Here is a 14,449-nt window from a genome sequence, read left to right as displayed (position 1 = left end):
CCTCAGTGTCTGTAGTTATGTCCCCCTTTTCATTTCTGATTTTGTTGATTTGGATGGTGTCTCTCTGCCTTTTAGTTAGCTTGGCTAAGGGTTTGTCTATCTTGTTGATTTTCTCAAAGAACCAGCTCTTGGTTTCATTGATTCTTTGAATTGTTTTATTTGTTTCTAATTGATTGATTTCAGCCCTGAGTTTGATTATTTCCAGCCATCTACTCCTCTTTGTGTCTGCTTCTTCTTTTTCTAGGGTTTTTAAGTGAGCCATTAAGCTGCTTGAATACGCTGTCTCAAATTTCTTCTTGAAGGCACTTAGTGCTATTAACTTTCCTCTTAGCACTGCCTTCATTGTATCCCACAAATTTAGGTATGTTGTGTCTTCATTTTCCTTGCGTTCTAGGAATACTTTAATTTCTTTCTTTATTTCTTCCCTGACCCAGCTGTCATTTAGTAGCAAGTGTTTCAGTTTCCATATGTGTGTAGGCTTTTTGCTATTTCTGTTGTTGTTGAGGTCCAGCTTTATTCCATGGTGATCAGACAGGATACAAGGGATTATTTCAATCTTTTTGTATCTGTTGAGGCTGATTTTGTGACCACCTATGTGGTCTATTTTGGAGAAGGTTCCATGAGGTGCTGAGAAGAAGGTAAATTCTTTTGCGTTTGGGTGTAAGGTTCTGTAAACGTCTGTTAGGTCCATTTGATTCATGACCTCTGTCAGAGATATTGTTTCTTTTTAATTTCTGTTTTGTTGACCTGTCCTTTGTTGAGAGTGGGGTGTTGAAGTCTCCCAATATTAATGTGTGGGGATCTATGTGTGGTTTAAGTTTTATCAGTGTTTCTTTTAAAAATATGGGTGCCCTTGTATGTGGGGCATAGGTGTTCAGGATTGTGATGTCTTCCTGGTGGAATTTTTTCTTGATGTGTATGAAGTGTCCTTCCCAATCTCTTTTTATTAATTTTGGTTGAAAGTCTATTTTATCAGATATTAGAATGGCTACTCCTGTTTGTTTCTTGGGTCCATTTGCTTGGAAAGCTGTCTTCCAGCCCTTTACCCTCAGGTAATGTCTATCTTTGTGACTTAGGTGTGTTTCTTCTATGCAACAGATTGCTGGGTTTTCTTTACACATCCATTCTGTTAGTCTGTGTCTTTTTATTGGAGAGTTGAGTCCATTGATATTGAGAGAGATTAATGACCAGTGGCTGTTAGATCCTTTGATTTTGATGTTGGCTGTGGTCATAAGGTTGTGTGCTTGGTTGCTTTTTGTTTTACTGTAGTGAGGTTAATTATTTCCTGTGTTTTCTTGAAAGTAGCCAGTTTTCTTGGGTTGTATTTTCCCTTCTAGTGTCTTCTGTAATACTGGATTTGTGTGTAGGTATTGTTAAAATTTGTTTTTGTCATTGAATATCTTGTTTTCTCCGTCTATGAGGACTGAGAGTTTTGTGGGATATAGTAGCCTAGGCTGACATCTGTGTTCTCTTAGGGTCTGCATGATATCCGTCCAGGCCCTTCTGGCTTTCATAGTCTCTGTTGAAAAGTCAGGTGTGGTTCTAATGGGTTTGCCATTATATGTTACTTGGCCTTTTTCCCTTGCAGCTTTTAGTATTTTTTCTTTGTTCTGTGTACTTACTGTTTTGAGTATTATGTGGCGAGAGGATTTTCTTTTCTGGTCTAATTTATTGGGTGTTTTGTAGGCCTCTTGTATTCCTCTTGGCCTCTCCTTTAAGTTGGGGAAATTTTCTTCAATGATTTTGTTGAAAATATTTTCTGGGCCTTGGAGCAGGGAATCTTCTTTTTCCTCTATTCCTATTGTTCTTAGGTTTTGTCTTTTTATGTTGTCTTGAATTTCTTGGACAGTCTGTGTCAAGAATTTTTTAGATTTAACATTTTCTTTGACAGATACATCTATTTCTTCCATTGTATCTTCCACACCTGAGATTCTTTCTTCCATCTCTTGTAGTCTATTGGTTATGCTAACCTCTGTAGTTCCTGTTTTCTTCCCTCAGTTCTTTCCACAATTTCCTCCATTGTGTTTTCTTTAATTTTTCCAATTCTATCTTCAGATCTTGAGTCGTTTTTTGATTTCCTTCACCTGTCTGACTGTATTTTCCTGTTTTTCCATCAATTCCTTCAGCTGTTTGTTTGAACAATCCTCTGTTTCTTTTATTTCATTCAATGATTTACTCTCTGAAGGCCACAAACTGTTTGGCTGCAATTTCCTCTATTTCTTTAAGGATGGCCATAATCTGTTTGAGTTTATCTTCCTCTAGGTCTTTACATATTTTATTTGTTAGCTCTGTTATTCTCTTCATGAGCGTAGTTGTTAGATCATCTTCTTGGATTTCAGTTATGCTGGGGTGTCCAGGGCTACTTGCCCCTGGATAACTGGGTCCTGGAGATGCCATATTGCTCTCTCTTTTGTTGAATGAGCTTTCACGCTGGCCTCTACCCAATGGGCTACCTTAGGTGTTTGGGGTTAGTTTCTGGTGGTTCCTGGGGATCTTGTGGTGGAGAGAATCCCCTTGACAGGAAGACAGTTTTTCCTGAGGGAAGCCTTCTTAGCTTTTTTGGGTATAGTCACTGGATGGCTGGTGTTTTCAAGGAGTTGCCGCTGCTCACCTCAGGGATAGAGATCTGATGGTAACTGTGATCCTTGTTAGTCAAGAGGGTTCTCCTCTCGCCCAGGGAAGTCCTGAAGACAGCTGCCCTGCTTCTGGGTTTCTTGCTGTAGATTTAATGATCTGCTGCTGTAACCTGCGTGTCTCGTGGTTTGGTCAGTTTTGTTAGGGATAACTGGTTGCCCCTTGGTGCAGTATCTGGGGGTTGATCTTGGGGATTCTGGGCTTTTGTAGGTCTGAGGTTGGGGCTATATGCTCCAGTATCCAAGCAGTAATCTGTGGCGCGTGGGTACCGCTCTCCTGATAATAGCAGGCTATCTGGGGCACAGCAGGTCCCTGGGTTGGGCCGGTCTACGGGACCTATTCCAAGGATATACTGGGTGGCCTAAGTCTGTCCCCTTTGCTTTGTTTCCTGTGAGGATTCTGTACCCTTTGCTTGTTTCCTGTGAGGATTGCTTCCGACAGTGACTCCCAGCCTCTGTTGCCCTGGAGCACACAGCTGGGGAGTTGCTGTGCAGCAGCTGTCTGTGCCTGTGGCTGGAGTCCAGTTCTGTGATGGCGGCTCATACCCACCAGTCTGCGAGACTTTTTCCAGGGAAAGACTGGGTAACCCAAGTCAGTACCGTTTCCTTCCTTCCCTTCATGGCAACCTCTTAAGTAGGTAAAGTTTCTGTTCTCATATTGCAGAAGGGGAAACTGTTCACAAAATGAATGACAAACTTGATTGACAGAATCCAGGTGAGATTCAAGTACATATGAGATTTAAATTCATGCTTCAACTCCCAACACTACTTGGGGATATTTTTTAATTGGGTTTTTTTTTTAATTAATTGGGTTTTTTAAACCTTACCTATTCTTGAATGTATGAGCATAAGACAGACAGGGGACACTCTACAAATAACCCCCTCACAATGATATCCTCTGTAATCTTTCTTTAAACTTCCATTTGATAAAAGTTCACATTGATAGAGAAGCTGCAAGAACATTACTCCAGCTTTCTTTATCGGCTTCAACAAGGAGTTACATTTGGCCCATGATTGTCCTTGATAACCCTTTCCTCCTCAAAACCTTACCCACAAGATCTAGTTTCCACTGGTCTCCAGTGTGTATGTGTGTGTGTGTGTGTGTGTGTGTGTGTGTGTGTGTGTGTGTACAAAGTCCAGGAAGCTACCTGTGCCTTCCCCTATCACCACCATATTCTCTACAGACAAAAATCTCTCTCTGAAATTGAACTAGAATAGAATGGCCAGCATCCCCAGTGGTCTTCCTGTCTGCATAGAACAGAGTACTAGAGTTACAGTGGAATGGCTCCAGCTGGCTTTTTGTGCCAGTGCTGGGAAGGTGAACTCCAGTCCTCGTGCGAGCACAGCAAGCACTCTTCCCCACTGAGCCACTTCCCCTCTCCAACATCAAGTGCCTGTTGATGATTACAGTTGCATCTATGATGGCTGCATGAAGGCAACCAACCTTGTTCGAATCTATGGAACTTGACTCCACTCCTCACCTCTCCCCATGTCTCTTTATTCACTTGTATCAATGCAATTAATGGATAAGAGCCATTGTTTACAAAACAAAAAAAATGGGTAAATCACTTTTTTTTTGAGTAAACACTTAACTGTAGACATCTGTATGCAGGGAGGGAGGTCTCAGAAGAGAGTTAGAATGCCACCAATGTTAGGCTCAGCAGGACAAGGATTTGAGTCAGTATTCCAGAGACACAGCAGCAGATGCCTGATCGAGAACCTTCTGGGATATACCTTATCTCATTAAGGGATAATTATCCCCCCCTCCATGTCCTTATCACTTCTTCAGCAAGTATCAGCTTTCCTGGGGTGGGGGGTGGGGGCGAGTCTTGTGCCCATGTGATTGACAAACGTTTTGGGCAGTGTAGATAGTCATTTCTCCACCTTAGGCCAGAGAGTACAACTCAGGGCCTACTATAGTCCCACTGGGCCCAGGGAGATCTGGACATCTGAGAGTTCTTCACCTCAGGGCATTTACACTATTCTCCATGTCTCTTCATTCTCCCAAGGTCACGCACACAACTGGGGATCAGACCCGGAAAAGCAGAAGTATCTCCACTCTGCTTCACACCGTCCTCTTGACCTGAGTGGATTTGAGTCTCCATCTCATTGGCCAATACTGTTGCCAGTTTACTGAGTGAACCTGGATTCTATACACACCTACATTTTCACATGGACAAACACTGGCCTCTCAGTCAAGTTGAGTTTAGTCCACTGCCACTTCTAGTTCCTGTAAACTTGTGACCTGGGGAACCAAGTAGTGAGACAGGAGACTAGGGTAAAGGGAGAGGTGTTAAGACTGGCATGAAAGAAGCCAGTTGGCAGAAAGGCTGGAAAACCTTCCCCAACAAGGCCAACATGAGCACGTGCAGAACAAGTGCATGCTGTGTAAATATGTCCTGCACAGGGCCACCAAACCTTTGACCTTTTCCCAGTTCGGGCCTATTTCCAGTCTCAGATAAAGCAGCTCTGCTTCTACCACTATCTGTGTGCCCCTGGTTCAATTCCTTGTTCTGGGACAACAGCACCTGCAAGTCTCAACAGCTGCCTTTCAGAGCCCAGGAGCTAACTAAAACAGTGACAAGTTGTCAGCCAGGAGGTAAAATGTATGTCTCTCCTGAGACCTTGAACTCACAGGAGCCCAGAAACTTTCCTGCCTCTCTCCTTTCCTTGCTTCCTTCCCTGTCCAGCTGTTTTCATTTTTGCAAAGTGCTGAGACCAGACCCAGGTCTGGAAATTGTGGCTCAGGGACAATAGCTGGCTCAGTGCGAGCCAGCTCATCAGCCTAGGCTCATCAGATCCAACCTTCCTTACTATTATGCCACATAGTCAGAGGGATAAAGGGAATAGAGGGTGCATCTTCTCCCTACCACACTGCACAGTCTGTGTGTCAGCTCGCCCAGGCAGTTGGCAGGCACTATGTACAAGCAGCAACAGGTACAAGGTGCTATGACCTGCTCCTACATCCCAGGGGTAAGTGGAGTTGTACCCCTCCAACATGCCACCTTAATACCCATCCACCAACTGCAGGCCAAGCTGACAGCTGCTCTGCCAGCCAAAGACAGTGACAGACACAAGATGACCCCAGCCACACAAACTAGAGATGGCAGTGTGCATACACGAGGGTGGGTATGATAGTAGTGACAAAGGTACTGAGGCCCACATGACATCATGATGTCCAGAGATTGTCCAGCCCCTGGGTCCCCTGTGTTGCAGGATATTTGATCCCACTGTGAACCCCAAAATTGTGAACTGTAAAACACAATTACAGTCATGTGGTAGAGCCCAATAACACCCCTTTAATCCAAGAACTTTCTGTGTATTGTACACAGGCAATTACGGTGTGGTTCACTGAGCCCTAGCACACACCTTTAATACAAGAGCTCCATGTATACCGGATATAATAGAGTTAACCCTGGGCCAGAAGGCAAAGCTAGAAACCAGCTGACAGGGATTAAAGAGTAGGAGGGACTTTGAGTTGAAGGATATTTAAGGCATTGTGAAGAAGAAGAAGAAAGCTTTTAGCTTAAGCTCTGGCTTCAGCAGTTCGGCTCCCTGGCTTTGGGGCTTTGAGCTAGCAAGCCTTCAGCCTTGGTTTTTTTGTTTGGTTTTTGGTTTTGGTTTTTTTTTTTTTTTTTTTTTTTGGCCTTTTCCTCCTCAGCTATCAGTTGAACTAGTGAGTCTTTGGGGCTTTTTCCATCTAGACCTGAGCTGAGAAGGAAGGTCATCTGGGTACTTTCTCTGCACCTCTGAGGTAGCAGATTTTCACTCCAGCATCTGGCTCCTGTATCTTCATTGGTAAAAGAGAACTGTGGGGATTTTCATTTTTGTCTATAACAACATGCCTGCTATAACAACACCCCTGCACACCACTGATTCTTCCCCAGGCTTTCCTCCATGATCATTGCACCTCTTCATCTCTTTTACCTTCCCCTAGACTTGTCAGAATGGCTGCCTGACACCCAGGTGATTCCTTAGTGATTAATCCATTTCACCTCAGACTCAGCAGAGTACCAGGGCACCAGGACAACTAGCTGTCGCCCCAGTGTCCCAGTGTCCCCCTATCATGATTTCACAATCAGTCCTTCCCTGGGCCCGGGGGCTCCTGTCAGTCCCTCCGCACAAGGGAACAGGTGTGGAGTCTGGAACCTGTTTCAGTGACCCAAAGATCAAATGGTGAGTGACAGCACAGTCTCTGGATAGAAGTTCTAGGGCTCAACAACTGGGCTTGGTGCGCTGGGAATGTAGGTCAGTCCAGGCAGTGGGGTTTGTCGGTTTTAACACTCCTGCTCAACTGCGCTCTGCACTTCCCTCCCCTGTCTCCTGTCAGCACTATAAAACAGTTACCTCTGTTTTATCACATACAATCTGCTCTCTAATCTCCCCTGTTCATTTAACGCAGTTCAGGCTCATCCTTGAGGGTATAGGTTTGGTCCCGCATGTCGTATGACATTTCCTTGAGTACCAAATCCAAGGAAAACGTCCATTTAGTCTTTAATTTGAATAGCGATCTGAGGGAAGGAAGAAAAAGAAACAAAGAGTCACAGCCATTCATACAGGCTAGATTCTTCTTCAGAGCCTTGCAGGAGTTCTGATCTCCGCAACCCCCCCCCCACCACCACCACCACATGCTACTTAACACGAACTGGGTGATGGGAAAGTTTGCCAAAGGATGGAAGTTTATACTGCAGTACCATCCTACAGCTGGTTTGGTTTTATAAGAATCAAGAGAAATGGTCTAAAGTATGTTGTGCATAGGTCTCCATGGCTCTTTGCCAGAGTAAGGAAAGCAAAGGGGAACATCTTTTGGGCATGATCAGGATGAGGCATAGATATGTGCTTCAGGCAAGCCATGTCTAAGTCTTCACTGTGACTTAAAACCTTCCTAACTTGGGGCAAGGTAGTTCTTTGTGGAAAGGGGATTATCTGGTTGATGAATCTCAGTCAGGTGCTTGAGATGAAGAGGCTGATGTTTACCAGGCTTCATTACTTGCCTGAGAAATCTTCCTTTGTGTGTTTGCTTCTTTACTTTTGAACATCCCTGTGCCTTAGCGTCCCCCACTAGTGTTACAGAGACATGTTAGCTGAGCTGAGAGTTCACACTGGAGCATTTCTCATAAACTTTGCACACGTCCGAAATATTAAATTCCCAAACTGCCTTCAATTTTGCAGTTAGAACACCCTGCCTACACTTTCTTATTCATTTACTCTCTCTCAAAAAAAAAAAAAAAAAAAAAAGGAAAATAAAAACATCCGTAGGCCTGCAGCCTTCCCTTTCATCTCGGCTGCCTATGCTAACAGCAAATAATGCGCTCATTTTCATATTCACACTGATTGCTCCAGGGGCCCCACTCTGCTAAAGACACATGTCAGGAAGCATCGCAAAGGGTTACTGCACACAGCAGTTGCCGTGGTTGTTTATCATTACCTTTTTATTTAAGGATAAAGGCCATCTGACAAATACAAACTCATTATAACCAGCAGAGCTGAACACCCTTTTTAAAGAAATAGCCCCAGTTTTTATGAATTGCATATCCGAGTCCATGCTGCGGCATGTCAGGGATAAAGATTACTGCTACAATGATGAAAGAAAGGGCGTTCAAGAGTTTCATTTGGCATTTGGTTATTTTCCTTTTTAGCGGTAGCAGATTTCTTGAATTCATAGACAGGCAATGTCCCTGTGGCTGGCTGTGACATCTGCTTTAACCAAGGCTTTACTTGTGTCATTTGCCAATGACACAAAAAAGCTTCTTTTATGGGAAAGATATTCTTACCTCTTCAATAGTGTATTGAAATGATTAATTTGGGGGGGGGGTGAGGATATTGCTCAGTGGTAGATCATTCATTTCGAATGAATGGGGCTCTAGATTTGACCCCTAGTATGAAAAGAGAAGGGAGAAAAGATCAGTTTTGGTGGCATCACCCAGCAGTTTATTTAAATTAAAATCTAAAACTAAAAGTGTCCCTTCATTCAAAACTGCCGTGAGTTCAAGAAAAATTCTTATTCTGCCCTGGAGAGAACTTGAAAGACACAAGTTACAAAGTAAGAGCCTCACTTACCTACAGGACCTATAGCTGAGGACAAGGACAGAAAAAAGCTGCAATTGGGAAAGAAGGTAGAAGAGAGTAGTGGTCTCCTGTCATCGAGCATAGCAATCAATGCAGAAGGTGGTGAAATTTGTTGTGGAATGTTTCCACAAAGGGGCTGGGGTGGGGGAGTGCTTGGGAGCAGGGTGGGAGGACAGGGACAGAAAGAGGAAAGGGTGCCTGGTGGACTGTGGGAAGGGAGTGCCTGTTAGGAGCAAGACTCCCATTCCTGTTGTGGTTGGAGCCCTCTCAGTTCAACACCTTCACTGTTGATTAAAGCTGACTCCTTAAGTTGTTAAAATAAGAATTAAAGAAGCCTTCCACTTCAGATGCGACACTTCAGTGGACAGATGCAGGGGTGGTTTTATTCCATGCTGTTTGTTCTGAGAGCTGATGCAGGGTACGGACTGTGCCACTGAGGTGGCCTCTCTTTACCCACACAGCCAAAAGCTTTTGGTGCTGGTTGAACCCAGGGGGTTGCAAATTATTTTAGCAAATTATTTAGTTACTGCATACTAAAAAACTAAAGGAAACAGGGGAAATTGGCTATTGTAATAACCAACTATAGCTCAAGGATGGTCTTATTATATAGTCCATATAAATTACTAATATCTATATTAGTAATATATATGTGATATAAAATTATTGGTAATATGTTACTATGTAGTAATATAATATATAGTATATGTTAGTAATGTATGGCTAATATAAAAGTATTAGTAATATTTACTTATTTTTTTGGAGACTATGTCTTCAAAACCCATTATTTTAATCTTCCTACATAGCTCAGTTTGGAGTAGCCTCATTCCATATGTAGGAGCTCTGACTGCCCTGATCTCAGGTGTTATGACTCCCTAAACTCATGCCTCTTTTTATTCTAGTCACAGTGGAACACTGTTATAACCTATAATTCTCACCCACACGGAGATGGAGGGAGAGTACCCTGAGAGACATCAGGAAGCTCCATCTAGGACTCATCCTAAAGCAGACCGCTGTGCCCCGCTGCTGCTGGCAGAGGCCAACCTCCCTTCCAGAGAAGAAAGATGAAATCTTAGTGGCAAGAGCCCATTCTCTTCAGAGGTGGCTGAAGCCTTGGCTTTCAAAATAAAGGCAAACTTTTATGCTTTCAATTTGGCCTAGAGAAACCCATTTCTCCCGTGGTGTGGGATTCCATGGGTACCATGTGAGTTTTAACAGAAGTGATGGATGAATTTCCACCCAGCATGTAACTTCAGAGGAAAATGAAATCAGAGCTTATAGAGCAGCCACTGTTGCCAGTCAACTTGCAATCAACAGGTCACTGAATCTGGGCATCCGGCCAATAGAGCGTGCATTAGTTGTATATCTTGGGATCGTCAGCCACCCACAGACCTTTTAGCTTATAAGTTAGATGGTCAGCGATCTATGCTGGCCTTATTCAGGTGTGTGTGTTAGCTGATGCCTGACAAAGAGGCTGAGATTCTGATGGTTGTCTGGCTGTTGGCAGGAGCATCTCTGATTCTCTTCTTCCTGATATCCTCTAGGAGGCGGATGTGTGCCTCTTGCAAATCTGTAGCCTGCATTTAGCACTTTGTAGGGTCTTCTTTCTTCCACCCTCTTCCACCCTCTTCCCACCCATTCAGCCCCCTGACACTAGACAGGAGAGAAAAAAAGGACAGAAAGAAAAGGAGGTGATGTTATCATTAGACGACTTCCTGCTGATTAGGGGTGTCGGGTTCCTTGGAGCTAGTTTGATCTTCGCCATTAAGATATCTAATTTCTTCTTCTTGTTTCTTCTTTGGGAATGACTACTTAACAAACCATGACCAGCAACAGCCAATAGCAACCAAACAACAACCCACCACACCTCTCAAGGCCCTAGCCCAGGGCCTCTGAAAAGTCCGCAGAATCCCCAATATCACACAGCCACAGAAACTATCTGCCGCTGGCAAAATCATGCCTCTCCTGGAGCATAAGGCAAAACATAGTCAGCTGCTGTGGGCAATTTGAAATAGGCCCATATCCCACACTTGGGATTTAGACCAAAAAAAAAAAAAATCTCATTTGGGAGCTCTCTGGTTTTTCTGCCTCATTGGTGGCTCTTAAACTTAGCTGTCTGTCATCACACTGGACCAGTCTCCAAAGCTTCCAGTTTCATGGGTCTGTGTGAGGCCCAGAGGATCTGCATTTTATAAAGCAACTTTCCTCCTCTCTTTGTTGTGTTGTTGTTGTAGTTGGTGTGTCATAGAGTTAGGGCATCCCCATGGATAGAAGGAAATGGCAGAAACCACCTGGTTCTCCTTTCTCTTTCTGTACTTACCACATCTCTGCCATCCTCCCTAATTCACCCCAGACCCTCTAAAATCCAGTTATATTTCATAACAGGAAGCCGTGATCAGTGAAGATGAAAAAAAAATCACTACTCCATCTCTTCCCTACTCTTTGCTAGGCTGAGGATCTCTTGTCCCTTATGTTCTAATCAGCCCCTCCAGGGAGAGGGAGCCTGGAAGGCAAGACTGGCATTAGGCCATCAGAGGTGGCACTAACTGCCTTTGTATTCTGTATGCTTCTTCCTTTACGGTTTTATCATCCGTTAAAAAGGGGGGGAGGCATGTTTTCTTCACTTTTATATGTCTGTCTTTGCCCATGTCTTTACATTACTGACTGAACAGACATGTCTTCCTAGTATACAGATAGTCAAACTAAGTCTCTAATTAGATATTTGTTGAGGAAGCTAATCTAAACACGCTTCCATTGACGTCAATAGCCTCATGCACGCACTAAGTACTTGAAGTGTATCTAGTACAATTGGGCAAATGGGTTTTTAATTTTCACTAAGCTTCATGTGCCTCTAAGGCCCTGTCCCTGAGGCTGGAGGCTGAACCTAGGTCCTCAGGCATGCTAAGCAAATGCCTGACCACTGATCCATATCCCCAGCCATCTTCTGACTCTTTATTTTGAAATGGGAGTCTTATTAAGCAGACCTTGAGCTTATAATCTTGCTGACTCAGGCTCCCAATTTATTGAGATTGTAGGCCTCTCTCATTACGCCTGGCTTGCACTAAATTTTGAAAAGCCACTTATGGCTAGTGTCTACATTGTCGGGCAATGGAGGCCCAAGGCTGTATAATGTGGATATACAACTCTACATTATTACACTGTTTCCTTCATCAGGTTTCTGTGGTAGTTAAGACAAGGCTTGGAATACTAGGAGATGAGGAAGTGATCCCCAGTATCTGGTGAGGGAATGGTAACCCACATAAGAAAGATGGAATGCACATGAAGGTGGCATTGGTAGGCCACTGTAGGTCTGTGGTGTAGACCACACTGTAGGTTGGGTGTGGTGGTCTGCATAGGTATGGCCCACATAGAGTCATGTGTTTAAATGCTTGGCCATTGGGAGTAGCACTATTAGGAGATGTGGCCTTATAGGAGAAGGTGTGACCTTGTTAGAGGAAATGTGTCACTGTGGAGGTGGGGCTTAGAGGTTATATATGCTCAAGGTTTGCCAGTGTGACAATCTCTTCCTTGCAGCCTCTGGCTCAAGATGTAGAACTCTAAGCCCATCTCCAGCACCATGTCCGCCTGCATGCTGCCATGCTTCCTGCCATGATGATAATGGACTAAGCTCCTGAAACTGTAAGCCAGCCCCAATTAAATGTTGTTTTTTATAAGAGTTGCCTTGGTCATGATGTCCCTTCACAGAAATAAAATCAAAAATTAAGCCATGGACAACTGGACAACTGCTCCATTGAGGGGCTCAGTAGCTGCCTCTTGTGTGGGGCAGTTATATCCTTGTGCCTAGATAAAGCCCAGGGGCAGAGCACTATGGATATCTGAGGCTGGAATTGTGCTCTCAGAGAGGTAACATCCAGAGTGGGCAGAGGGCATGTGGGCTCTGTGGGAACTATGTTGCCTCTCATCTACGCCAGCAAACCAAGTCAGCTCACATTACTGCTTTGTCTAAGGGAGAGGGAGAGTTGCTTAATACTGTTACTTGTCCCTTAAAAAATATAAACAAAGAAAATGCCAAAACAACACCTCCCACAACAATAAAAGAAAAATACAGCCTTAAACTGTGCTTCTGTCTATTTTTCTTTCTCTCCCACAACACCCAGACAGGGTTTCTGTGTGTAATAGTCTGGCTCTTCTGTAAATTCACTTTGAAGACCACTGGAATACAGTGCTTCCCTTGTGCTGGGATTAAAGGTACGCATCTACCACACCTGGTCTGCCTGATTTTCTTTTATTTATTTTTTTCAAGACAGGATTTCTCTTTGTAGCCTTGGCTGTACTGGAGCTCAATCTGTAGAACAGGCTGGCCTTGAACTCAGAAATCTGCCTGCCTCTACCTCCCAAGTGTTGGGATTAAAGGTATGTGCCACCACCACTCTGCATGCCTGTTTTTCTTAATTACTGAATTGGAGTCTTTTCTATGTCATGTCAAGCACAGCATGGATGCTCAGAGCTGACCCAAGACGTTTTCAAAGGAGATGTGGTGAGAGTCAGACATCACAGAAGGCACTTATTTGGTTGCTTTTTATTTGATAGATATAAAAATATTAGAGGCAGCACAAGGAAATCTAGGAGAAGCTTAAAAAAAAAAAAAGACTAGACTTACAGCAGAATCGGAGAGCCTGACTGTACAAGATGACCCTGACATTGAGCTCCCAGCAAAACATAATTATAACAGCAGGCCCCTGCGGCTGAGTCCAGGGCCATACCGGCCTTTGAAGATGTGCTTGCTTCCCCCAAGAATGCAAGGCAGAGCCCTGATCTCTAAGGCTCATCTCTGCAGCAGCAGGCTCAGAGGGAAACCTTGGATGCTGCTGTAGGCAGAACAGTGAGATCAGAGCTCATCAGAGACTGTGGTTGGCCAGAGGCTGTGGAGAGCATGGCTACTACCACTAAAACCTGCTTGGGGAAGTTCCCATCAAGCTAAAACACAAACAAACAAAACAAGACAAAACAAAAATGCTTGTAACTTTCTTTTCAAAGGCTTTTCAATATTAGGATAAGTCTCCAGAATAGTGAAGCCGGCAAGTTAGAAGAGAAAAAATTAGAGGGAAACTAGTGGAAAGAAAAATGTCAAATTATAGCTGACTACAAAATACTGGCCAATTCAGTACAGTTCTGGATTAAAACAAAACAAAGCAAAAAACTTGTTTTACAATTATGCTTTAACTCCATTTATTCTAGCTAGAGAAACCCAAAGATTTGGGTTAACTCTTATCGAATTATATAAAAGACATCAATCTCTAATAACAACAACATTCATGATGTTTTATACCTTAAATGTCTCTTGATTTAATTACTACCTAAAATGTCCTATTACAATATTAATTGGATATTTTTATTTCACTAACAAAAGGACATAAACTACAGTGACTCCTTCCAAACTGCCATTTCTAACAATTTACATATAAGTAAGATAATTCATAAAATATGAATAAATATAAAAACAGGAGAAACAAAGTAAACCAAGCTAAAATAGGTAAATTTTGGTTATTTTAAATACATGGTTCTTTTATCTATTACCCTCGCTCCATTAGGCCAAACTATGTTCTTAATTATTTAATATTAGGTGTAGCGATCCTATTATATGCCATATGTAAATGTGATGGCAGATATAAACCACGTAAGAAAGGTTACATCCAGAACATGATGGTTGTCTTAGTTAGGGTTTTCATTGCTGTGAAGAGACACCGTGACCAAGCCAACTCTTACAAAGGAAAATATTGAATATTATG

This window comes from Psammomys obesus, unplaced genomic scaffold (genome assembly GCF_907164565.1).
Source record: "Psammomys obesus unplaced genomic scaffold, mPsaObe1.curated_primary_1811, whole genome shotgun sequence".
In the NCBI taxonomy this organism is placed as follows: Eukaryota; Metazoa; Chordata; class Mammalia; order Rodentia; family Muridae; genus Psammomys; species Psammomys obesus.
The sequence above is the reverse complement of the archived record's forward strand: the minus strand, read 5'-3'. Positions refer to the sequence as shown.